General features: G+C 41.5%; 1 long non-coding RNA gene across 1 annotated transcript; it reads right to left on the bottom strand.

Moving 5' to 3' along the window:
* Nucleotides 1-1,672: 1,672 nt before the first annotated feature.
* On the bottom strand, nucleotides 1,673-15,754 carry LOC117269178 (uncharacterized). Its single transcript, XR_004502716.2, has 3 exons — nucleotides 15,500-15,754; nucleotides 12,111-12,234; nucleotides 1,673-1,812 (listed from the first exon to the last, which is right to left on the bottom strand). It is a non-coding gene; the product is annotated as an uncharacterized LOC117269178 (long non-coding RNA).
* Between the last annotated feature and the right edge of the window lie 11,015 nt (nucleotides 15,755-26,769).

Raw genomic sequence — 26,769 nt, 5'->3', positions numbered from 1 at the left:
GCCAATTAGAGTTAAATTTCTCCAGTCACCTTGAGGCGTCCTGTTCTACATATCTACCAAGTTTAGTAAAAATCCATATGGTGGTTAGGCCTAGATAAGAAATGAGCTCTCTAGCGCCCCCATTTTGTTTGATGGGGTCAATAATGGAGGGGTCCCCTCAGATTATGTGTGGTCATATGCCTACAAAGTTGCGTGGTGATGGGTGAAACCCTTGAGATGTTATACACCTTTATGTGATGAGCCACGCCCTCCGCAATATTCATTGCCTTATAGAAGCTCAGTTTTAGTAAGTTTTCCAACTTTTGCCAAGAGGGAACTTTAGATATTGGTCCCTAGATTATGTTCACCCAGTTTCATGCAGATCGCTCAAACTTCCTAGGAAGAGATCCATTTGAAGTGTTTTTCAAAAAATTCAAAATGGCGGAAAATCTATATAAGCGGAAGTTATGGGTTCTTGAGGCAAATGTGTTCCTCATGAGGAGAGGCATCTCTGTGCAAAGTTTCATGTCTCTACCGCATATGGGGCATGAGATATGCCCATTCAAAGTTTGACATTTCAATGGGTTGCTATAGCGCCCCCCTTTGGCCAATTGATGTAATATTGCTTCATTGGCATCCTCCCATGACCCTCTACCACTGTGCCAAATTTCACATGGATTGACCAAGTCAGTGAGGAGAAAAACGTGGAACAGACACACAGACAGAGTTTTCATCATTATATAGTAAGAGAAGAAGATAGACAGTGAAATTAAAGTCCTGTGTTGTAAACACATAGGGTATTTTTATCTTGTAGCCAGTCACAATGAAATTAATCAGTCTGAAGAAACAAACATGTATTTTTTTCCCGAAATAATAACAACCAACTTCAGATAAAATATGTGTTTCCATTACATTATTTGTGCTTTCCTAAATAATGTCTTAAGACTGGGTTCATCCCAAGGCAAAGATCAAATTTATAAAAAAGCTGTGTATTAGAAGTGGGTGGTGTTTGGGCGTGTGTATAAAATCTACATTGTTCCTCCATGAAAACATGACTTTCTTTAGTGTATGTTTTGTGTATGCAGCGTGCAGCGTGTGTAATTAGGTCATAACCGTTACTGCCACCCTGTAAATGCAGGCTGACTCAATCTGGTTCACCCTGTGCTGCACGCCTGTCTCTATATATGACTCATCTACCAGCCAAGATTAACGGTGACGAGTGCTGCTGAGGTAAAAATCAGCACTGTGTGAAGCCAGGTAGACACACTGTGGAAATACTCCACGAAATGTCCTGCATTCAAAACTTTAAGTAAATGTATGTATCATATGCAAAATGTACTTCATGCATTTTTTTATGCACTACCTGCTCGGCACCGAACAGAATAGTCAGTGACGAGCGGTCGTAGAGAGAGGAATATTTAGCAGCTAGAGAGACAGATATTTTCCTCAGGAGTTGGTAGAGACCAAAAAACACACCTGAAAGTCAATATTGAAATTACACTAACATACGATTTATAATGTTCCACATCTGCTGATGCACAACTGTTAAACAGCTCCCCATTAAAACTTTATAAAGTGAGAATATGTCAATGTTACGTTCAACAAATAAGTACCTTTCAAAATTGCAGCATAAAGATCAATTTAAAAGTTACAAACGCAGAGAAAAACATTTCCACTTATGAGTTATTTTCATCCAATATTGTATTTACTGATTCTGCAGCAGAGGCAGACTCCTCTTGAATCATTTCCATTGTGCATCTTGTCCCAAAATGTTTAGGGTTTTCATCCATCTGTGTCCCCTCCATATTTCACCATAGTTCCCAGTAATCAGCCCTGAGGAACCAACAAAACACAGTCACATTCAAACAACAACTTCAGGCTTTTTGTTCCTCAGCTAACACAACTTTTGATATATAACAGAATGTAAATCCAATCCCCAGAGAAAATGTTGGCAGTGTACATTATGCAGTATTTCTAACAATGTGCTTCACATGGTTATGTTTAGGCGCAAACACCACTTGGTTATGGTTATGAAAAGGTTATGTTTAGGCGTAAAATACCCAGGTTCTGTGGCACAAAAGCTGCTAAAATTGTGGTGACAGGTCGCCAAAACACACCCGTGTTTAGTTGCACAAAAGCCACTGGAAACTGGTATAAATACTGTGAGGGGTAATTGGGAAATGAAGAACAGCTGAGCAGGTGGATGTAGGAGTCAGGTGACAGGTGGGAAAGTCTGAGGACCTCTGGTGGATGGATGGAGAATGGCATGTTAAAATCTTTGCTCTATATGCCCTGTAATGTGGGGTTATGATAACACTACCATAATTATTAATATTTATCGAGGGACATTTTAAGCATATTTCAATATTTATATCATAAATGATAATTGCTGCCTCAGCTGTAGGAGTGTGCAAGAATATTTGATTTCTGATACAACTGTGTGTGATTTTCCCAACCATCATAATTTTGGCAGTTAGACAAGTTTATATATTAAACCCTAAAATATGTATTAAAACTATAGTTGGTAATGTTGGAGAGCTAGCAAGATTTGAAAGCGGCACCTCCTAAGCTCCACACTGCATCACTTTTCAGGCCCTTCAGCTCCCTCAGTTGTCTCCACCGTTCAAAAGCTGGACTGCTGTTGATGTCTGGTTTGTCCTCTCGCTTTATCCAAAGCCTTTTCTGCCTCTGACTTTGTTTTCTCAGCCTGTTTAGTGGGGTGAGCCGTTACAAGTAACACTGGAAGTGGTACTTTTGGCTGCATTTTCTCTGCCATTGTTCAGCAAACTCCTGCTAACTCAGTATTTCTGCTGAGGAGTGTGCTGAGTATTTCAGGCAACGGTGATGTGATGAGTGTGTGCAGGGAGGAGGGAGGGAGGGATGGAGGGGGGCTCAGGCATTAGGTTCGTTCGAGATGAGCCAGTCCTGAGCAGATTCGATCACCGGCGATCGGCGCACAATGCATGCCGGTTAGTTTTTCTGTCCGACTTCATCCCGACTTGCTCTGACATATTATAAAAGTGGACCGCGATAAAGCCACGAGAGTGAGGCGGCCACAGTTTTTAGAGCCAGGCGCTGCAGTCGCTCTCCACCAACTGCACCGCCTGGCTCTCACCTGATCTAACAGCTCATTGGTTCAGATGCCAACTCAACAATATGACGTTTTAGATAAACTACTCATTTTTGTTGAATTTTAGAGATTAAGATTGTATTTGTCTGATCTGAAGGTTTATTCTGTGAACAGAAAGCATGTTGTGTGACTGATGGTGAAAACAAACTAATACATGGGTCTGATCACTTTTTTAATGAACTGACATCATTCCAGACAGGATGTGAGTGTGTCTGTGACTTCCTGTATGGACTGAAGGCTGCTGGAAACTGTCGGGAAACTGTCCGACTTCACTGCAGCTTTTTGTCACCGCCCCCCGCTGCGGCCGCCTGCTCTCGTCTACTTTCCAGGCAAGGCGCAGTTCATCTCGAACGACCCTAACACGAGACATGAAGGCATCTGATTGGTTCTTTCCATTCGCACCGAATGGCAGGGATTGGTCAGAGTTTTTACAGGCCTGCAGCTGCCACAGATGTCTGATTTTTTTCATTCCTTTTTCGGAACACATTATGGATTGACTCCTCTCAGGATGGAAGGACCATTTTACCCAGTATAACAAAAAGTGTTTCTGAGCAGGATTACCAACTATAACTTTAATGAAGGAACATGAACCTTTTTCTCTCCAAGTTAAATCAGCTAAAATACATTTGATTCATCTGACATTAATATGAACAACACTGTGAAGAGTTGTTAATCCTCCACAGGAATACAGCGATACAGAAAGTGAAGTATACTTTAAGTATTTTATTGTTAATTATTATATTAATATATATTAATCCTTAACCCTTCTCTCTCTATGGGGCAGGTCGCTCAGAGCACAAGTTCGGAAAAAAAACACTTAACTGTTGTAATGCACACGTGCAAGTTCTAGTGATGGGATTTCTCGTTCACTTGTGAGAGCCGGTTCAAAGATGCGGTTCGTTCATTGTTTTTTTTTGTGTTTTTGTTTGTTTTTTTTGCTCTGTGTGTGTGTGTGTGTCCAACGACGAATCGCATTGCTGATTTATCGCATCACGTGATCTGGATATTGTAACGTGGACCCAGATATAAAGTTTGGTGTAGCCATAGCAATGCCCTTTATAAACAACAAGTCTGTCAATACAAGCAAGTGCTAGCGGATAGTGGGTTAGCTTCCTACCGTTTGTTTCTAACTAGTGATATGACGTTCGTGAACGAGCAGAGTCTTTGAACCGGATATAATAGATACAGAGTAAATTAAAGCAAAAAACAAAGAAATCAGGAACTGGCTCATTCACTCAAGAGCCGGTTCAAAGACTCTGCTCGTTCACGAACGTTACATCACTAGCAAGTTCACCGCTCCAGCTTGAACTAGTTGAACAGTACAGACGTCCCGCGGCTCACCGGGACCTGCAGACCAAGGGGAAGGAGTTGACTGAAGAAACGCGAGTCGTCACGCTGCCTACAGACTGTGTGAGTACCTGTAGTGCCGTATTTTAACAAAGCAAACCGGAAATTAGCACTATTAGTTTGGTTTGATGCCGCTCGCTCCGCCGTTGTGTCAAGCTAGCTCGGTGATAGCATGCTAGCTCGGTGTTAGCATGCTAGTTTGTAGCACCAATAGTAAACATAAACATACTACCAGACTGTTTACGTTTTGTTGTTGATAAGCGATCTTGCTGTCTTTTATTTTCATTGTTGTGTGATTGCGAAATGGGTTCACATATGTTTATCTATCAAGGCTTGTGTTTTATGTGTTTTATTTGAGCGCCATCTCGTGGCGGTGGTGGTAGCTAACTATAGGGACCGGAAAACGTCAGCTCGTCCCCTTTTGCTGCTGCTGATTTCCACTGTAGTAACAGCTACGTACGTTCAAATATTACCCTGTAAATCTCATTTCACTCAAATCAAAGTGTATATTAAGTGTCATGAGTTATCTTGTTATGTTTTGTGACCGTCATTGTTATGTTTTTGTGTTTTGGTCGAGTGAAAATGAGTTTGCTAGCTTGTGTAACGGTTAGCCGCGGTAACGGTCGGTTGCTTGACCCCGCGCACTGTTGTTTTGTGGAGTACTGCACAGGTAATGTTAAACGGCGGCAGCTTTGTATTTGGTGCGTTTTATTGTTAATGTGTAGGGGCAGGAGCTGTGTCTGGCTCTGTACATCATCACCAACCACATTACTGTGCTTCTTGTCAGCTATGTTTTTACCTTCTGTGAAGAGAAATACTTTGGTTTATTAGTTAACGCCTTGCATAGAAATGATTTTTTTCCCCCAAATAAAACTAAAAAATGGATTCATGACTGTTTATAAGACTAAGTAAGATGCTACATGAAGAAGCAGACTGCATGATTGTATTATGCTTTTATTTGTAGTATACATTTATTTTGTGTTTCCAACAATATTATACGATCACATGTGAAAGAGTTGTAATCCCCTTTTGCTGCTGATGATTTCCACTGTGGGGCAAGAGCTGTGTCTGGCTCTGTACATCATCACCAACCACATTATTGTGCTTCTTGTCAGAATAAACACTGTGAACCTGAAGAAAGTGTGGCGAGTGGCTTCTTCAGCCTGCTGGGTTTGAACCAGTATAAAGTGGTTACATGTGTGTATTAATGGCTCGCTCATGTGGCTGGTTTCATTGTCTGTTGCTGTAGCCTGTAAAATCATTTGTTAGGCAATTTAGCCTCAGAAATAAGCTCAATAAAGGGAGGGGAGGCTACATACAGGGCTTAATAATGTCAAAGCAAAGTGATGTGGAAACAAGACGTTTGACAAACAACAACAAACAATACAGAGAATGGTGCTGTGTCATATATGTTTATCCTTAGTCATGTATTTCATACTGCAATTACAGAAATTACAGTTGTGCTCAAAGATATACACTCACCGGCCACTTTATTAGGTACACCTTACTTACCATTAAGTATTTAAAGCTAAATTAATGATTTGGGTCGTTTTTAAGAGGTTTCTTCCCGCAGCAGGAGAATTAAGCTGTTTTTCCTAACATGATGTCACAGGTAGTCTTTATGCTGCATTTTTGAAAGGTACTTATTTGTTAAACGTAACACTGACATATTCTCACTTTATAAAGTTTTAATGGGGAGCTGTTTAACAGTTGTGCATCAGCAGATGTGGAACATTGTAAATCATATGTTAATATAACTTCAGTATTCACTTTCAGGTGTGTTTTTGGTCTCTACCAACTCCTGAGGAAAATATCTGTCTCTCTAGCTGCTAAACGTTTCACTCTCTACAACCACGAGTCGCACAACCACAAAAAACCACAAACATTTCTAGACATTTTTTATGTGGAGCGTGTTAAACAGTTGTGCATCTAGCAGACGTGGAACAACATTATCATTCAGTTTTAGTCTTGTTTCTGACCATCTGATGAGAGTAACTCAATAATTACTCTGCTTTTATCACCGTTTTTTGTCTCTGTGATAACAATTTCTCCGATTGATCAATCGGTCATTAAGAATTTGATCAAACATGTTAAACTTCTTCACATCCAAGGGCTCAGCTGAGGTGGTAACCATATGTTACGCTTTTAGTGACTGTTTTCTTCTTAATTTTCTTAAACAGGTGCTGGTGGTCGAAGCGAGCAGCAGCCCAAATCCCCTGGTTGTGGTGTCCCTTCACGATTCCTTTGCTGTTGGTGTGCTGTGTCATGGGTGGTGTTTAGTTTTTTTGGATCCCTCCCCCTCTTGATTTTCTGCTGCTGCGGTAAGCCCCACCCCTGTCTCTTGCGTGCCCCTGCCTACCAGCAGTTGTTTTACCGAGCCTTTATAATGATGACTAATCTGTAGCTACGGCAACATATTTGAAATTACGTGTGTACCAGTTACATAGTGTCTGTTTATGCAGCAAGCACTTTAACTTTGTTATTTCATTAACTCTCTGCAGGTCTGGCAGGGCATTCAACACCTCACACACTATCAAGGCAATGCACCTGGGGCAGTCAGTACGGAGGCCTCACTAGCAGAAGAACTCAACCACTAATGTGCCCGCTTTGAGGCATCCAGACCTACCACAGTGGTGCTGTCCCGCTAGACCTCCAGTCCTCCCACGCTCACCATTCAGGACCACCAGATGAGGCGTGTACTAAAGACTGAACCAGAGGAAGGCTGCAGGACCGGATGGTATACTCCGTAAAGTACTATGTGCTTGTGCAGACCAATTGGCTGGAGTGCTGACCAGCATCTTCAATACATCACTGACACAAGCATCAGTACCATCCTGCCTGAAAACAGCCACCATCATCCCAGTGCCAAAACACACAGTCATCAAGAGCCTCAGTAACTACAGACCAGTGGCACTGACATCTGTAGGCATGAAATGCTTTGAGAGACTCATCCTCCAACACATAAAGGCCTGCCTCCCTCAGAACTGCGACCCACACCAGTTTGCCTATAGAGCAAACCGGTCCAGGGAGGACATCATCTCCACTGCCCTCCACACTGCCCTGAGCCACCTGCAGCTGCCGAGGAGTTATGTCAGGATGTTGTTCGTGGATTACAGCTCAGCTTTTAACACAATCATCCCTGACACCCTGATTGAGAAGCTGACTGTCCTGGACATCCCCCCCTTATCTGTTCCTGGATCAAAGACTTCCTGACTAACCGGCCTCACGTTGTGAAAGTGGGCCAGCTCTGCTCCTCCATTCTTAGACTCAGCACCGGCTCTTCACAGGGCTGTGTGCTGAGCCCGCTACAGTACGCCCTCTACATGTACGACTGCACCCCGATCCACCCCTCCAACTCAATCGTTAAATTTGCAGACGACACCACTGTGGTAGGTCTGATTACGGGTGGAGAAGAGGCAGCGTACGGGGGGGGAGTACAGAAGCTAGCAGAGTGGTGCATTGTGAACAACCTGAGGCTCAACACCACCAAGACCAAAGACATGGTCATTGACTTCAGGAGGCAGAGAGAGGACCATGATCCTCTGGACATTAACGGGGCATGTGTGGAGACGGTAGCCTCCTTTAAGTTTCTGGGGACCTGTATCACAGTGAACCTCACCTGGACAGCCAACACATCAGCACTCATCAAGAAGGCCCAGCAGAGACTCGACTTCCTGCGAGTGCTGTGGAGAAACCATCTACAGGAGAAACTGCTGGTGTCCTTCAACCGCACCACCATTGAAAGCATGCTGATGTACTGTGTCACAATGTGGTTTGCTCTGTGGCAAACAGGAAAGCTCTGCAGAGGGTGACCAGAACTGCTGAAAAGATCATTGGTTGCCCTCTGCCTCCTCAGGAAGTCACTGCCAGCTCTCGGTGCCTCAGCAGAGCAAAGAAAATATCAGAGGCAGTTTAGCCTGCTGCCCTCAGGCAGGAGGTACAGGGCCTTAAAATGCAGGACAAACAGACTCAGAGACAGTTTTTACCCATGGGCCATTAGGTTGCTGAATACTGCAGACATGGGTTCACAGGTCAACAACAACACATTGTTTTATACAGTTTACTTGTACTTTTATTCTTCCTTGCACCATCAGAGGCAGCTGTTTTAATTTCATCATACACATGTTGAATGATGACAATAAAGGTCTTTCTGTTCCATTTCTGTTCATGACTACAGTGTACCCATCTTCTGATGGCTACTTCCAGCAGGATAACGCACCATGTCACAAAGCTCACATCATCTCAAACATGACAATGAGTTCACTGTACTCCAATGGCCTCCACAGTCACCAGATCTCAGTCCAATAGAGCACCTTTGGGATGTGCTGGAACGGCAGATTCTCATCATGGATGTGCAGCCGACAAATCTGCAGCAACTGTGTGATATCATCATGTCAATGTGGACCAACATCTCTGAGGAATGTTTCCAGCACCTTGTTGAATCTATAACACTAAGAATACACTGAATACAAACCTACGTGCTGTCCTGCGGCGTGTCGTGGGCCTGAGAACGTGATGTTTCATTCTCTGTTGGCCCTCTCCTTGTACTGGCGGAGGTGTTTCGGTGTCACGAACTTCTTGAACCTCCACCACAGAGAAACTTCCTGCTGTTGTTCAGGCACATCCTGGGGAGCGTTGTCCTCTCTGCTGGCTGGAGAGCGGCTCAGGGGTGATCTGAGACATCATCTCTTGCTGCAGAGCATGGTTTATTCTCTGCTGTGCCCTCATGGCCTCCCTCTGTACGGTCAGTTCACAGGTCAGCTCGAGGTTGGAGCTGATCTGTTTCTGCAGCTGCTCCTTCAGCTCCTCAAGCTGAGCTGCAAACACCTCCTCCTTCTCTCTTTGCAGGCAGGTCACCTCCTTCATCTGCTGTTCTAGGGCTTGCTTATCTTCTCTAAGCCTTTCAACCAGCATCAGGTCTTTGGTGAGGGTGTCCTTCAGCTGACCCCTGACCTCCTGTAGTTTTGTCTGCAAGACGTCAGCCTGCTGCTTTTCTGCCTGAAGCTGGTCCGTCAGCTTGGTTATTTCAGCTGACTGGTCCAGCTCAGAGGGAGGTGCAGTGGAGGGCACACTTTTCAGTCTCTCTATCTCCTCCTCACACTTCAACCTCAAGCTGCGCTCCTCATGCAGCTTCCTCGTTGCCTCCAGCCCCTTCTGCCTCTCGAAGTGTCTCGCTTGCTCAGTCATGAATCTCATGCGTCTCTCCTGGTTGAGCGCGTAGTGTGCATGCTGCAGGCGCTGGTGAAGTGGCACAAACACAGGTGGTCCTCTGAACATCACTGGACCATGAGGTGGAAATGGGGGTCTCCTTCGTGGAGCTCTCCTGACATTGTAAGGGAGCTCCAGATGGTCACCTGCCTCATTATGTTCCTCTGACTCTGGTTTAGTGTTGAGCTCCAAAGGGTCACCTGCTGACTCATGCTGTTCCATCTGCATCTCCACCTGATGGCTTGGTGGTGCCTCAGCCTCTGGCTCAGTGGCGACCTCCTTGCCTACCTCCTGCTGGTTGGTGGTCTCAAGGCAGCCCCCACTGAGCCTGGCCAACAGCTTCTGTCTCTCCATCCTGAGGGCTCTGACCTCTGTGTCAACCCTCAGGGCCCACGCCTCTGGACTTGAGACCTCGTCCGTTGGGATGTGATCTCTGTTTGCGTCCATCTCTGAGCTGAAAGGTAATTTCAGTAGTCTCTCTGAAGATGTCTGCTGTTATCCAACCGTATGGCTCCAAATAATATCCTTGAAGTGTGTGTGTGGATAACAGCTGAATTTACAGTCTCATACATGTTAATACCAATTTTGATGGTCTTTGATGCATTACGTCACACATACGTCACAGTACATTTGTGCCGTGCATCTCTATGCGGCAGGTTGCTCAGGGCACACGTTTAAAAAAACCGTTGTGCAAGTTTATTAGTTGAACAGTACAGACGTCCCGCGGCTCACCGGGACCTGCAGACCAAGGGGAAGGAGTTGACTGACTACAGACTGTGTGAGTACCTGTAGTGCCGTATTTTAACAAAGCAAACCGAAAATTAGCACTATTAGTTTGGTTTGATGCTGCTCGCTACGCTGTTGTGTCAAGCTAGCTTGGTGTTAGCATGCTAGCTTGTAGCACCAACAGTAAACATAAACATGCTGCCAGACTGTTTAACTTACACCACATGTGTGTATTAATGGCTTATAGAAATTACAGTTGTGCTCAAAGATATACACTCACCGGCCACTTTATTAGGTACACCTTGCTAGTACCAGGTGGGACCCCCTTTTTAATTCTTGGTGTCACAGATTCAACAAGGTGCTGGAAACATTCCTCAGAGCTTTGGGTCCATATTGACATGATGACATCACACAGTTGCTGCAGATTTGTCAGCTGCACATCCATGATGAGAATCTGCCGTTCCAGCACATCCCAAAGGTGCTCTGTTGGACTGAGATCTGGTGACTGTGGAGGCCATTGGAGTACAGTGAACTCATTGTCATGTTTGAGATGATGTGAGCTTTGTGACATGGTGCGTTATCCTGCTGGAAGTAGCCATCAGAAGATGGGTACACTGTGGTCATAAAGGGATGGACACGGTCAGCAACAATACTCAGGTAGGCTGTGGTGTTTAAACCATGCTCAGTTGGTACTAAGAAAATCTCCCCCACACCATTACACCACCAGCAGCAGCCTGAAGCGTTGATACAAGGCAGGATGGATCCATGCTTCCATCTGAATGTGGTTTTTCCAATCTTCTATTGTCCAGTTTTGGTGAGAAAACCTGTGGCTGGTGAGTGTCTATCAAAGTCTTGATGGACATTCACCTTCCCTCAGTGAAATCATATTTCCATTACTACCTGTTTTATTTACAGGTTTCCATCACATCAGACTTCTTCCTGCAACCAGAGGGACCCTGCAACACTTATGTATTTTTCTGTTTCATTGTAACTGTGTTTAAAGAGCATTTTTCATGTTTTCTGAAATTGTTGCTTAATAAATACAAATGGACTGTAGCATGTGTCACATGTATGTTTTGTCTTTTTAGTGGAGGCTGTAAATGTGTTAGTATGATGAAGGATGTAACTTGTATGTTGTATGGTCCTCTTGGGGGACTCTGAGGTGTTCCCAGGCCTGGGGCCTCCTACCAGTTGGATGTGCCCAGAACACCTCTAACAGGAGGGACCCAGGAGGATCCTGATCAGATTGAAATTGTTATCATAGAGACCAAAAACGGTGATAAAAGCAGAGTAATTATTGAGTTACTCTCATCAGATGGTCAGAAACAAGACTAAAACTGAATGATAATGTTGTTCCACGGCTGCTGGATGCACAACTGCTTAACACGCTCCACATAAAAATGTCTAGAAATGTTTTTTGTGGTTGTGCAACTCGTGGTTGTAGAAAGTAGAACATTTAGCAGCTAGACACACAGATATTTTCCTTGGGAGTTGATAGAGACCAAAAACACATATTTTAATATTTATTATGTTCCACATCTGCTGATGCACAACTGTTAAACAGCTCCCCATTAAAACTTTAAAAAGTGGGAATATGTCAATGTTACGTTCAACAAATAAGTACCTTTCAAAATTGCAGCATAAAGATCAATTTAAAAGTTACAAACGCAGAGAAAAACATTTCCACTTATGAGTTATTTTCATCCAATATTGTATTTACTGATTCTGCAGCAGAGGCAGACTCCTCTTGAATCATTTCCATTGTGCATCTTGTCCCAAAATGTTTAGGGTTTTCATCCATCTGTGTCCCCTCCATATTTCACCATAGTTCCCAGTAATCAGCCCTGAGGAACCAACAAAACACAGTCACATTCAAACAACAACTTAAGGCTTTTTGTTCCTCAGCTAACACAACTTTTGATATATAACAGAATGTAAATCTAATCACCAGAGAAAATGTTGGCAGTGTACATTCCTGCAAACCCCAGATAAGACACTAAGGTTATGTTTTGCTTTAAAATACCCACATTCTGCTGCACAAAAGCCACTGAAAAAGTGGTGACAGGCCACTAGAAACACCCAAAGTTAGGGAAACACAGCCACTGGTCACTAAAAAACAACAGGTGTTGCTGTTTGTTGGTCTCAAACAATGGTCTGCAGCTTTACAGCTGTGTCACGTTGGTATATGTCACTTTATAAATGTTACCATGACACATAAAACATACAAAGATGACATTTCTGTGGTTTGTAGTGACATACATTTTCCTCTGATGACTGGGTTGAGACTTCACAACTAGGACTGAATGCAGAGGTGACGGCAACTTATTGTAACCCTGCTGCAGGGGTATAAATAACTGTTGTGTGCATGAAATGGAGGAAACAACGGTGCGAGCAGGTCTCGTCTGGTGGTGGTGGCGTGCTCTAAAAGTGCCTCCTTCAGGGCGGTCACATGACTGCACAGCATCTGGGTGAACCAACACACCCCAGAGCAAGGAGAGCAGGAGGCCTTTAAACAGCAACTGAATCAGGTGGTGAAACATTTTGACTGTGTGGTGATGATGATGATGCATTATCTATTTTTGTAAAGTTTTAAACTGCAGGGTCATTATATGAAAACGTGCCATTTCCCATTCTTAATGTTCGATTTTCAAAGTACTGTTTTAAAACTATTTATGACCCTTTTTGGATTAAATAGATCTTTACCTATCAGAAATATGTGCTGTGCCATGTCAGGCTATCTTATTTTTTTTTTTTTTTCCACATTTAATCAAGATGCATATGTGTTTTGTCAACCCTGTTACATTACACCAATTAGTGTTTGAAAACGTTTTAAATGCATATTTACAACAAATCTGATATACTTTGAAGGATAAATCTCCCCTTGTTACACTGAGTGTATTTGTACAGTGAGAATATTGAGGTGTTTATGTTTTATCCATGAATGAATATGCTCATTTGCAATTGACGCTTTCACAGCATCTTTATTTTTAAGAACAGAATATGGAAAAAAAACAATACCCACATTTCATTCTGTAGATTACTGGTTTCTTTTACTTAACATATAAAATGAGTTGAATTGACATTTGTCTTTTCATTTTTTGAATTATACTAGAATATTATACAAGTAACAGGGCTGACACCTCAGTAACAGGGTTGACAACAGTTACCATACTGATAGTTTAAGTTGCAGCTTTGGGTGTAATGGAGATAATGGGACATTCATAATCCTTTAATTCAACATGACTAATCAAAGAATAGTTTGGAGACATATTTATTGAGAGGTTTTAGCATTTTCAAAACATGAAGGATATTGAAAGGACAGTCACAATGAATTTGATCCATTGAACATGTTTGGCCTGCTCCGAAAGTTGCATCATTTCCTGGGAGTGAAATCAGCTTCCTTTTGTGAACATGCTGGTGAAAAGACAAGTAAGTGTCCTCTTTTTTTCATGATTTTTCTTAGAGTTATATAATGTTTGACAGAGGGAGACAAGCTTATTGTGTCAGCCCTGTTTTCACAAAAGGACACGTTAAAAAGATATGTTAAAATTTTTAATGTACATAAATAACATGATATAAGCTTCTAATGAATGCACACCATGTGGTCTCATGACATTCACCACATTGCTAGTAATGGCTGCCAAGAACATTTTTCGTCAACCCTGTTACCATTCTAGTGTAACAGGGTTGACGTAACAGAGTTAACAAAAGTATGGTTTTGCGAGTACATGAATATATACTTTCCTTACCAATAGCATTTACATTATGGTTTTACAAGTTTCATCGCTAGCTGACAGGGAAATTGAAAAAACTGTGCACTAGGTGACAAGTTTTTGAAATTTGGCATAGTGTAAGGTATGGGTATAAGGTTTTCAAAAACCAAGTTCGGATAGCCACAAATTTCAATATGGCCCTCACCAGAGATTTGGATCTGCTCCAAATTGTAATGGGTTCCATGCTGGACCATGTTGTACCAATCCACCAAGTTTAACACTATGCCAAATTTCAAAAACTTGTCACCAAGTGCACAATTTTTTCAATTTCCCTCTCAGCTAGCGATGAAACTTGTAAAACCATGTATATAATGTAATTGCTATTGGTAAGGAAAGTATTTTCATGTACTCGCAAAACCACACTTTTGTCAACCCTGTTACCATCAACCCTTTTATGCTAGAATGGTAACAGGGTTGACGAAAAATGTTCTTGGCAGCCATTACTAGCCATGTGGTGAAGGTCATGAGACCACATGGTGTGCATTCATTACAGGCTTATATCATGTTATTTATGTACGTTAAAAAATTTTAACAAATATCTTTTTTACTTTTGTGGAAACAGGGCTGACACAATAAGCTCGTCCCCCTCTGTCAAACATTGTATAACTCTGAGAAAAATCATGAAAAGAAGAGGACACTTATTTGTCTTGTCACCAGCATGTTCACAAACGGAAGCTGATTTCACTCACTGATGATGCAACTTTCAGAGCAGTCCATTATCTCAGAAGGGGTGTTTTCATTAAAAGTAACAGGGTTGACGACTACCTGGCGTCCTGACTAAACTGATGTTTTTTTGTTTTTTTTTTACAACATTTTACATACATTAAGAATAAAACCCATTCATGAATAACGAAAGGACACTTGAGGCTTTATATATAAGTTTATGTTTTTATGATAGTTTGACTTTTTTGGGCCTTAATAGCTAGTAAAAGTAGAACAATCATGTTGAGCGACAGGCCATTTTTACAGTTTTTGAATGATGCTTCATACAAAAAGGTGTTTAAAACTCTTTGAAAAAAATAAAATTTTACATTGTTTTAATGTTACAAGAGATATCATGGAAAATAAATTCTAAAATGATTATAGTGTATTTATTGTTTATTGACATTTACAGCACAGTTTTGTTTGAGAGACACAAAATGGCACGTTTCCGTATAATGACCCTTCACTTGGCACTTTGTCCTCTGATCCTTGTGCATCACAAGTTTACTCAACTTAAAATATGACAAACACGTTTTAATTTGTAACATAAAGCATACATTTGATGAACAGGGTGAAAGTTTTAACAACGAGATATCTGGAGATTAACTGAGAAAAAGAAGGTGCATAATCTTACTGGCAGCAGATGCAGGTTTCAGGCAACACTGACAATCTTCCAATGAGCATGTGGTGCTGGGCCAGTATGAATACTCTGAGGGATAATTGGGAAATGAAGAACAGCTGAGCAGGTGGATGTGGGAGTCAGGTGACAGGTGGGAAAGTCTGATGACCTCTGGTGGATGGATGGAGAATGGCATGTTAAAATCTTTGTGCTCTCATTCTTTTTGTGGTGTAAAAAGAAACCCAAAATAATCCTAAAGACACGTTCATTGCCAAGACACAAGGGCGCCAGACATTTACCAATGTTATTTGTCTTATAATGCTTGATATCCTACAGCGTGGGGTTATGGTAACACTAACATTACAGGCAGTTGGGAATAGCCAGACTGGTTCAAGATGATAGAAAGGCAACAGGAAGTCAAATAAGCACTGGTTCCAACCAAGGTGTGCAGAAGAGCATCTCTGAAGCAACAACACCTTGTCCAACCTTGAAGCAGATGGGCTACAGCAGCAGAAGACCACTCCAGGTGCCACTCCTGTCAGCTAACAACAGGAAACTGAGGCTACAATTCACACGGGTTTTCTCACCAAAACTGGACAATAGAAGATTGGAAAAACCACATTCAGATGGAAGCATGGATCCATCCTGCCTTGTATCAACGCTTCAGGCTGCTGCTGCTGGTGTAATGGTGTGGGGGAGATTTTCTTAGTACCAACTGAGCATGGTTTAAACACCACAGCCTACCTGAGTATTGTTGCTGAATATATCTATTGAAACTTGCTGAATATTTTAAGAAACTCTGCCAAAAATCGAGTGATAATTGTACACCAGAAGACCAGCAATTTGACCTCAGACAAGTCACCTCTCCTACAAATGAATACATAAATGCTTTGTTTACTTTGGAAGAAATACAGCGAATGGTTAAAAAAATAAAAAAGCAGACGGTATTGATGATGTTATAGATGAATATATAAAGAACTCCCCTTTGGAAGTGTTGAACATTATAGTTAAATTCTTTAATTTGGTACTGTTAACAGGTATAGTCCCCACTGACTGGTGTTGTTTGGTTCAGATAAATTAGAAGTTGATTTTGAGTATGACTATCTTGGAACATTATTTAATTTTAATGGACGATTTGATAAAGCAATAGCTAAGCAAGTTAAACTAGCTGAAAGAGCTTTATTCTCCTTGGAAAACAGAGTTACTAGATTACACTTACCTGTTGATATACAATGTGAGTTATTTGACCAGCTTATAGTGCCTATTCTTTTATATGGAAGCGAAGTCTGGGGATTTCATAAACTTGACCAAAGTGAAATGCTTCACAGATCTTTCTTGAAACGTTTACTTATTGTTAATAAACGCACAGCAAATTGTATTATTTATGGAGAGTTTGGTTGAAACAGTTTAGATTTAAAGGTAAACATGAGAATGATTAACTTTTAGGTACATTTAATTAGCCATAATACAACAAAAATCTCTTTGATTGTGTTTATTGTTTTCAAGATTTTGTATGATGACAATATTTTTCAGTGTAAATGGATTTCCAAAGTTAAAAATATTCTTGATGATTGTGGTTTATCGTACTTATGGCATGACGCTGGACGGATGAACCCTAAGTATTTAAAGTTAATGACTGAACGTAGACTATCTGACATGGAACTACAGAGATGGCATGAGAAAGTACAAAGCAACCCTTTATGTGATAGTTATAAATTGTTTAAAACTGATTTCACTTTTGAACCTTATCTGATTATGTTAAGACCTGCCGAAAGGATTTGTTTGTCTAAGTTTCGGTGTGGAAATCATAAGTTACCTATCTCTGAGCGCAGGTATGATCGTGAAAATGTCCCTCTGCAATGTACTCTTTGTTTGACTGGCAATCGAGGAGACGAATATCATTATGAACTTGTGTGTTCCTTTTTTAACAAAGAGAGAAGAGAGTTGGTCGGACAGTTCTATAGAGTAAATCCAAATATTTACAAGTTTCAAAAGTTAATGTCATCTCGAAAAGTAAAGGTTTTGTCAAATTTGTTGAAACTTTTAAAGAAAATCCTGAATAGTTTCTCGTGATTTGCTTTGACTTGTACGTATGTATTCTGTTCTATTTATTTTGTTGTACATTGGTTGCCGCCTGCTCTGATTTGTTATTGCTATTTTTGTTTGTCCCTTATACCCCGGGAAGGGGTCAAAAGGAAATAAATGAAATCTGGCCTGGGAACACCTCAGAGTCCCCCAAGAGGACCATACAACATACAAGTTACATACTTCATCATACTAACACATTTACAGCCTCCACTAAAAAGACAAAAAAGACATGTGACACATGCTACAGTCCATTTGTTTTATTAAGCAACAATTTAAGAAAACATGAAAAATGCTCTTTAAACACAGTTACAATGAAACAGAAAAATACATAAGTGTTGCAGGGTCCCTCTGGTTGCAGGAAGAAGTCTGATGTGATGGAAACCTGTAAATAAAACAGGTAGTAATGGAAATATGATTTCACTGAGGGAAGGTGAATGTCCATCAAGACTTTGATAGACACTCACCGGCCACGGGCTCACCAAAACTGGACAATAGAAGATTGGAAAAACCACATTCAGATGGAAGCATGGATCCATCCTGCCTTGTATCAACGCTTCAGGATGCTGCTGGTGGTGTAATGGTGTGGGGGAGATTTTCTTAGTACCAACTGAGCATGGTTTAAACACCACAGCCTACCTGAGTATTGTTGCTGAGCGTGTCCATCCCTTTGACCACAGTGTACCCATCTTCTGATGGCTACTTCCAGCAGGATAACGCACCATGTCACAAAGCTCACATCATCTCAAACATGACAATGAGTTCACTGTACTCCAATGGCCTCCACAGTCACCAGATCTCAGTCCAATAGAGCACCTTTGGGGTGTGCTGGAACGGGAGATTCTCATCATGGATGTGCAGCTGACAAATCTGCAGCAACTGTGTGATGTCATCATGTCAATATGGACCCAAAGCTCTGAGGAATGTTTCCAGCACCTTGTTGAATCTGTGACACCAAGAATTAAAAAGGGGGTCCCACCTGGTACTAGCAAGGTGTACCTAATAAAGTGGCCGGTGAGTGTATATCTTTGAGCACAACTGTAATTTCTATAAGCCATTAATACACACATGTGGTGTAAGTTAAACAGTCTGGCAGCATGTTTATGTTTACTGTTGGTGCTACAAGCTAGCATGCTAACACCGTGCTAGCTTGACACAACGGCGGAGCGAGCGGCATCAAACCAAACTAATAGTGCTAATTTCCGGTTTGCTTTGTTAAAATACGGCACTACAGGTACTCACACAGTCTGTAGGCAGCGTGACGACTCGCGTTTCTTCAGTCAACTCCTTCCCCTTGGTCTGCAGGTCCCGGTGAGCCGCGGGACGTCTGTACTGTTCAACTAGTCCAAGCTAGAGCGGTGAACATGCGCATGCGCATTACAACAGTTAAGTGTTTTTTTCGAACTTAGACCTCAATGTGGGCGGAGTCGAACGTTTGACACCGCCCACATTTAGGCCATGCATAGAAATTAATGGCAAAAATGTACTGTGATGTAAGCGTGACATCACGCATCAAAACTCAGAGTTGGTAAATAGACCTGGTCGACTGTAAATTCAGCTGTTATCCACACACACGCTTCAAGGATATTATTTGGAGCCATACGGTTGGATAACAGCAGACATCTTCAGAGAGACTACTGAAATTACCTTTCAGCTCAGAGATGGACGCAAACAGAGATCACATCCCAACGGACGAGGTCTCAAGTCCAGAGGCGTGGGCCCTGAGGGTTGACACAGAGGTCAGAGCCCTCAGGATGGAGAGACAGAAGCTGTTGGCCAAGCTCAGTGGGAGCTGCCTTGAGACCACCAACCAGCAGGAGGTAGGCAAGGAGGTCGCCACTGAGCCAGAGGCTGAGACTGTGAAGGAGCATAATGAGGCAGGTGACTCTCTGGAGCTCAACACTAAGCCAGAGGAACATAATGAGGCAGGTGACCGTCTGGAGCTCCCTTACAATGTCAGGAGAGCTCCACGAAGGAGACCCCCATTTCCACCTCATGGTCCAGTGCCGTTCAGAGGACCACCTGTGTTTGTGCCACTTCACCAGCGCCTGCAGCATGCACACTATGCGCTCAACCAGGAGAGACACATGAGATTCATGGCTGAGCAAGCGAGACACTTCGAGAGGCAGAAGGGGCTGGAGGCAATGAGGAAGCTGCATGAGGAGCGCAGCTTGAGGTTGAAGTGTGAGGAGGAGATAGAGAGACTGAGAAGTGTGCCCTCCACTGCACCTCCCTCTGAGCTGGACCAGTCAGCTGAAATAACCAAGCTGACGGACCAGCTTCAGGCAGAAAAGCAGCAGGCTGACGTCTTGCAGACAAAACTGCAGGAGGTCAGGGGTCAGCTGAAGGACACCCTCACCAAAGACCTGATGCTGGTTGAAAGGCTTAGAGAAGATAAGCAAGCCCTAGAACAGCAGATGAAGGAGGTGACCTGCCTGCAAAGAGAGAAGGAGGAGGTGTTTGCAGCTCAGCTTGAGGAGCTGAAGGAGCAGCTGCAGAAACAGATCAGCTCCAACCTCGAGCTGACCTGTGAACTGACTGCACAGAGGGAGGCCACGAGGGCACAGCAGAGAATAAACCATGCTCTGCAGCAAGAGATGATGTCTCAGATCACCTATGAGCCGCTCTCCAACCACCTCCAGCCAGCAGGAGACAGCAGAGAGGACAACGCTCCCCAGGATGTGCCTGAACAACAGCTGGAAGTTTCTCTGTGGCGGAGGTTCAAGAAGTTCGTGACACCGAAACACCTCCGCCAGTACAAGGAGAGGGCCAACAGAGAATGAAACATCACATTCTCAGGCCACGACACGCCACAGGACAGCACGTAGGTTTGTATTCAGTCCTGACAGACACACGGCTTTTGTTTCTGTCCGTCAGGACAGAAACAAAAGCCGTCAGGACTGAATATGATCTTACGTGTGGCAACGGGTTTTCTCCGGGTGCTCCGGTTTCCCCGCTTTAACTACAAGGATTAATACAATAAAATCCTTAAAGTATACTTCACTTTTTGTATCGCTCTATTCCTGTGGAGGATTAACAACTCTTCACAGTGTTGTTCATATTAATGTCAGATGAATCAAATGTATTTTAGCTGATTTAACTCAGAGAGAAAAAGGTTCATGTTCCTTCATTAACACATATTTCAGGGTTTAATATATAAACTTGTCTAACTGCCAAAATTATGATTGTTGGGAAAAATCACACACAGTTGTATCAGAAATCAAATATTGCACACTCTTGCAGCTGAGGCTGTCATTATCATTTATAATATAAATATTCAAATATGCTCCAACTGGCCTCCGACCTGTTGGACGTGTCATAGAGTCCAAACACAGTGATAAACAGAGAGTAATTATTGGAGTTACTCTCATCAGATGGTCAGAAACAACAAACTGAATGATGATGTTGTTCCACGTCTGCTGGATGCACAACTGTTTAACACGTTCCACATCAACATGTCTGCAAATGTTTTATGTTTACAAGTGAACAAAAATAAGAAAAAAACCTTTTAAAAATCAAACCTGAACTCATTTTTTAAAGATGAAAAAACGGTGAGTGTTTTCGTGGATGATAACAGAATTTTCAGTCTCAGTATTTCTACATGTGACTGTTTATGTCTGGAAATAAAAAGTTATCTGTGTTTCCCCACTTTGATTTTACAATACAAACTTGTTTGAGAAAAAGTTATACCAAGTTAGAAAACAACAGGTTTCCCTTTTCAGCAGTTTTTTAAACCGTCACCACCTCAGACGGACTGTTAAACACATCTATAATTATAATTATGTGCCTCACAGAATAATCTAGATGTGTTTTGATGGTGCGTTCATGTTCACTCTCTTCAGACGTCTTTCTGTGTGTATTTTACATGTCTGATTTGGATTGTTTTCTTAAAAATAATTTAAAAAATCGAGCACAATAACCTCCAGGATCAGACCTCCAACCCAAATACACACTGTAGCCTAACATTTCCTATAAACCACAGTGTGTTATATAATTCATAGACATGATAATGACCACAGTGCACTTAATGATAAGACTAAAGCACTGCACGATCATGCAGACAAGATGTAAATATGATATAAATGAACATAAGAGATTGCTGATTTTGGCTGTCGATATGTTTTGTCTCTGACATTACTCCCCGTGTATCCCTTGTTCCCTCTGCTCTAACTAAATGTCGATATCCTCATTAGGCGCTGAGCTCATGTCAGCTCCACTGTACCTCGTCCCATGAGGCAAACAGGATTAGGATAAACTAATACTGATCCCTGTTCAGTGCTTAAAGGTCTCCAGATGAGGTTTAATGCAATTATGATGGAAAATAAGACAAAAACAACAACAAACATAATCTAATTACTCACCCAAAAAGAAAGTGGGTTTAAGTGTTGATTATAAGTGGGTTTAGGAGCCGGTAAATGTTTTCTTTTACCACATTAAAGGGTCAAATTAACCCAAAATATGATGATTTTTTTACTGTTGTCTTGGTAGTGTCAGTGGACAGTTATTTGTCTGAACTTTGAATTCTTCCTTCTCCCACTGTTACATAATTTATGCATCAAAATGTAAATTTTTTTGCCCTTTATTCCGAAAAAGACAAAATATCTCCTGAGCAGTTTACATGGTTAATGAAAATGAATATTCTACTAGACTTGTTGGACTGAACGAACACAGTCTCCCTCTTTAATCCCTTCAGCCACCATCTTTAAAAGGTCGACGGTGTGATATTTGCGCACCTCCAAAAACCTGTTGATATCCAAATCTTTCATAATGTTTTAAAGCAGAAAATACTACATTCAGAAAAAGGCCCAGTTTGGAAAATCCAAACTGAATACGCTGTTTACTTGACTCGTGGCGAATTTAGAATATTGTCAAATTCAAAATAATAGTGGAATAATAGTGTTCATGTCATCCATGTCAGTGAAAACATGGATGCTTCACACACAGAAGATCTATACAATCAGCACAGTTTCAAGATTAGAGTCACCAATTCAGTATCTTACCAAATGTCTCCCCTTCTGTTCCTGAGATATGACGTTAAAACATGATGATGTCACAGTGAAGCTGACCTTTGACCTTTTGACCTTCATTATTTTATCCTGTTAGACATTTGTGTTAAGTTTGGTCATAAGTGTATAAGTGTATGAATGTTTTGTGAGGTCAGTGACCTTTGACCATTAAATTCTAATCAGTTTATTCTTCAGTCTGAGTGGACGTTTGTGTCAAATTTAAAGAAATTCCCTTAAGGTATTCTTGATATAACATATATAAACATGAGGCAGACAAGGTCACATTGACCTTGACCTTTGACCACTAAAATCCAACCAGTTAATTGTTGAGTACAAGTAAATGTTTGTTTCAAATTTAAAGAAATTCCTTCAAGGTATATGACCTTCGACAACCAAAATTCTAATTACTTTTTCTTCAGTCCACATGGACATTTGTGCCAAATTTTAAGAAATTCCGTTGAGGCGTTCTTGAAATATCGTGTTCACAAGGATGGGATGTACACACCAACAGATGGACGGACGTACAACCCAAAAATATAATACCTCTGACTGCAGCCATCGCCAGTACGGAGGCATAAAGAAAATCTATCAGTTAAATTCATCATTAACTTTGAGATATGACATTAAAACATGATGATGTCACAGTCAAGCTGACCTTTGACCTTTTGGATATAAAATGTCATCACTTCATTATTTTATACTGTTCAAGATTTGTGTCATAATTAGAAAATGCATTCTTAAGTTATGGCCAAAAACATGTTTTTTTTTGTTTGAAGTCACACTGACCTTTGACCACAAAATTCTAATCAGTTTATTCTTCAGTCCAAGTGGACGTTTATGTCAAATTTAAAGAAAAGACAGACAAGGTCACATTGACCTTGACCTTTGACCACTAAAATCCAACCAGTTAATTGTTGAGTACAAGTAAATGTTTCAAATTTAAAGAAATTCCTTCAAGGTATATGAGCTTCGACAACCAAAATTCTAATCACTTTTTCTTCAGTCAGTGTGGGTGTTTGTGCCAAATTTGAGGAAATCCCTTGAGACGTTCTTGAGATATCGTGTTCACAAGAATAATGCAGACGCAAGGTCACAGTGACCTTGACCTTTGACAACCAAAATGTAACCAGTTCATTACTGAGTACAAGTAAATGTTTGGGCCAAATTTAAAGAAATTCCCTCAAGGTATATGACCTTTGACAACCAAAATTCAAATCAGTTTTTCTTCAATGAGGACATTTGTGCCAATTTTGAGGAAATCCCCTTGAGCCGTTCTTGAGATATCGTGTTCACAAGGATGGGTTGTACGTACAAACAGACGGATGGGTGTACAACCCAAAAACATAATACCTCTCGGGGCGTCAGTGGCTTAGTGGTAGAGCAGGCGCCCCATGTACAAGGCTGTTGCCGCAGCGGCCCGGGTTCGAGTCCAGCCTGTGGCCCCTTGCTGCATGTCATTCCCTCTCTCCCTTCACACTTAACTGTCCTGTCCATTAAATGCAAAAAAATGCCCAAAAAAAACATAATACCTTTGACCACAGATATCGCCAGTGCGAGGCAAAAAAGAAGCTATCAGTTAAATTCATCATTAACTTTGATTATCAATCGTTTTGTCTCTTTTTTGGGAAATGATTTACACTCAAAATACAAGTGTTGGAAGGTAGAAATAGAGTCTGTCACCATAACTGCACAAAATTGGACAAAACGATTGAGGAAAGGCAACCAGATGTTGTTGGGGATCATCTGTGTATCATTAATATGATTAGAATACTTTAACTGTCACAGTTATCATCAATACTGACACGCCTACTGGCCATCAATCAAGCAACACTGACCAAACAAACGTGTAAATAGTGCAGTAAAAGAAACATATAGACACGGTCTTAATGAGGCATGAGCCTGCCATTTATTGTTATTGAGGAAGTTAACATGGTTAACTGCATTGAAAGTCATACAATAAAACCTCTGAAGCTTTGTGAGAGGTCCCTCCCTGTGTCACAGAGAGAAAGCTGTAGGAATATACATACAGTATATCTTATTGGCAAGTAGATATGTTTTAGTAAGTACATTCTCCTCTACCAGGTACTCATGTACAATATACATGTTAAAAAATATAGTTTGTTTGCATTGCGATCACCTTTTTTTTTTTCCTTTTTTTGTTCAGGATGAAAGAATTCACATTTAAGTGTTACAGGTTCTTGAATGGCGATGGAACTAAAGAGCACTGTCTTGTTTTTTAATAGCTATCACATACACATAGGCATATGCATAGAAGGCACGTCTATGCATCTAAAATTGCTTACATGATAAATGGAAAAGCAGTTTTATCATCTGGGAAGAAAAACAAAAGAGTATCCAAGAACGTATAAGGCTGATAGGCAGCCGCACTCTCACAACAAACACACACACACACACACACACACACACACACACGCATACGCACATCCTCGCACACACAGGACACAAAACACCACAAAGCACGCACTCCACGAAACATGAGACAAGTACAAACTCATCCCTTTGTGACGATAAAACTGCATACAGTACACCACACTACAGAAGATCTCAGTCAGTGGATGGCGTTCACCCGGGAGGAGAGGAATCATTTCAAAGAACACTTGCTGTGAAGCAGCAGCCGGGCGTTAGCAGACATCCTCCGGTGGGAGGAAGCAGCCCCCGAAAAAACACTGATTTCATGATTTCTTTTTAAATGTTACAGAAAGAAGCTGTTCAATCCTGGATCAATGGTTGTTGAGAACTGTCCCTCAAGGCAAAGAGGAGAGCCGCTTCTTTTCCTTTATCTCAACGGAGAGACTCTGAGTCAGCAGTGAGTTCGATCTCGAGACTGCAGCTTCTCAAGGCGTCGTGATGGGAAGGCTTGATGAAAAGAAAATACTTAGGCCACGCGTTTGAAATGAATGTTGTGGATTATCACTAGAAATAACAATGCAGATCCAAAACATCAGACTTTTCTAAATACTGCTGCTGATTGTGGAAATGAAGCTAAAGGAATAGTTTGACATTTGGGGAAATACACCAATTTGCTTTCTCACCAAGAGCTATTTAAAAAAAGATCGATACTCAAGATACTGCAAAGATTAGACGACTGATAGAAAATTAACTGGCAGAATTATTTAAGTAAATTTTACGCAAAAAAGCCAAACATTAGCTGGTTTAATGCTTCTTAAATGCAGTTTGACACCTTTCTTTGTCATGCCTGATAATGAACTTAATAGCTTTGGATTTTTGGACTGTGGGTTGGATAAAACCAAGATGAAACCAACGCCAATGCAGTTGTGCCAAAAACCGCAGTTCCTCTAATGGCCACTTGAGGCTGCCTCCAAAAGCGAGTCGATACCCAGAGACCCCCATGTTAAAATGTCCAGCTTAACAGCAGAAATAAACATGTTTACAGCCTGTTACAAAAACGGTTTTGGTCTCTATCGCAAAATTTCCAAGTTCATGACAATTGTACAGGAGGTGAATTATTTTATATAACTCACCTCTTTGTATTTCATTAAGGCTTAAAGTTGCGTAATATTAAGGGCATGGCTGCTTTGAGTACAGATGAAGATGATTACATAGGGCGTTTCAGTTTTGTCTGACATTTTACTGACAAAACAATTAATTCAAAAAGTAATGGGCAAAGTAAATGCGTTTTGGAGAAACTAGTTGGTGGATTTTGTTATCTGTGGACAGTCGGGCTATCTGCTTTCACTTGTTTCCTGTCTTTAAGCTAAGCTCAGCTAAGCTAATCAGCAGTAGCTTTACATCTAGCATACAAACATGAAAGCGGTATCAGTCTTCTCATTTAAAATGGCTATTTCTCCCTCTTCAGTCGTGGCGTCACCTTTGCACAGAACCAGGTTAGCTGTTTCCACCAGTTTCCAGTCTTGAAGCTAAGCTAAGCTAATCGGCTATAGCTCTTTATTTAGAACACACACAGTAGTGGTATCCATCTTCTCATTGAAAATGGCTATTTTTCCCCTCTCAGTCAAGGCGTCACCTTTGCACAGAGCCAGGCTAGCTGTTTCCCCGTTTCCAGCCCTCAAGCTAAGCTAATCAGCAGTAGCTTTATATATAGCACACAAACATTAAAGTGATATCAAACTTCTCAGCAAAAATGGCTATTTTTTCCACCCACAGTCATGGCGTTACCTTTGCACAGAGCCAGGCTAGCTGCCTTCCCCTGTT

Source organism: Epinephelus lanceolatus, chromosome 19, assembly GCF_041903045.1.
Source record: "Epinephelus lanceolatus isolate andai-2023 chromosome 19, ASM4190304v1, whole genome shotgun sequence".
Classification (NCBI taxonomy): Eukaryota; Metazoa; Chordata; class Actinopteri; order Perciformes; family Serranidae; genus Epinephelus; species Epinephelus lanceolatus.
Note: the sequence above shows the minus strand (reverse complement) of the source record. Positions and strands in the feature narration are given on the sequence as shown.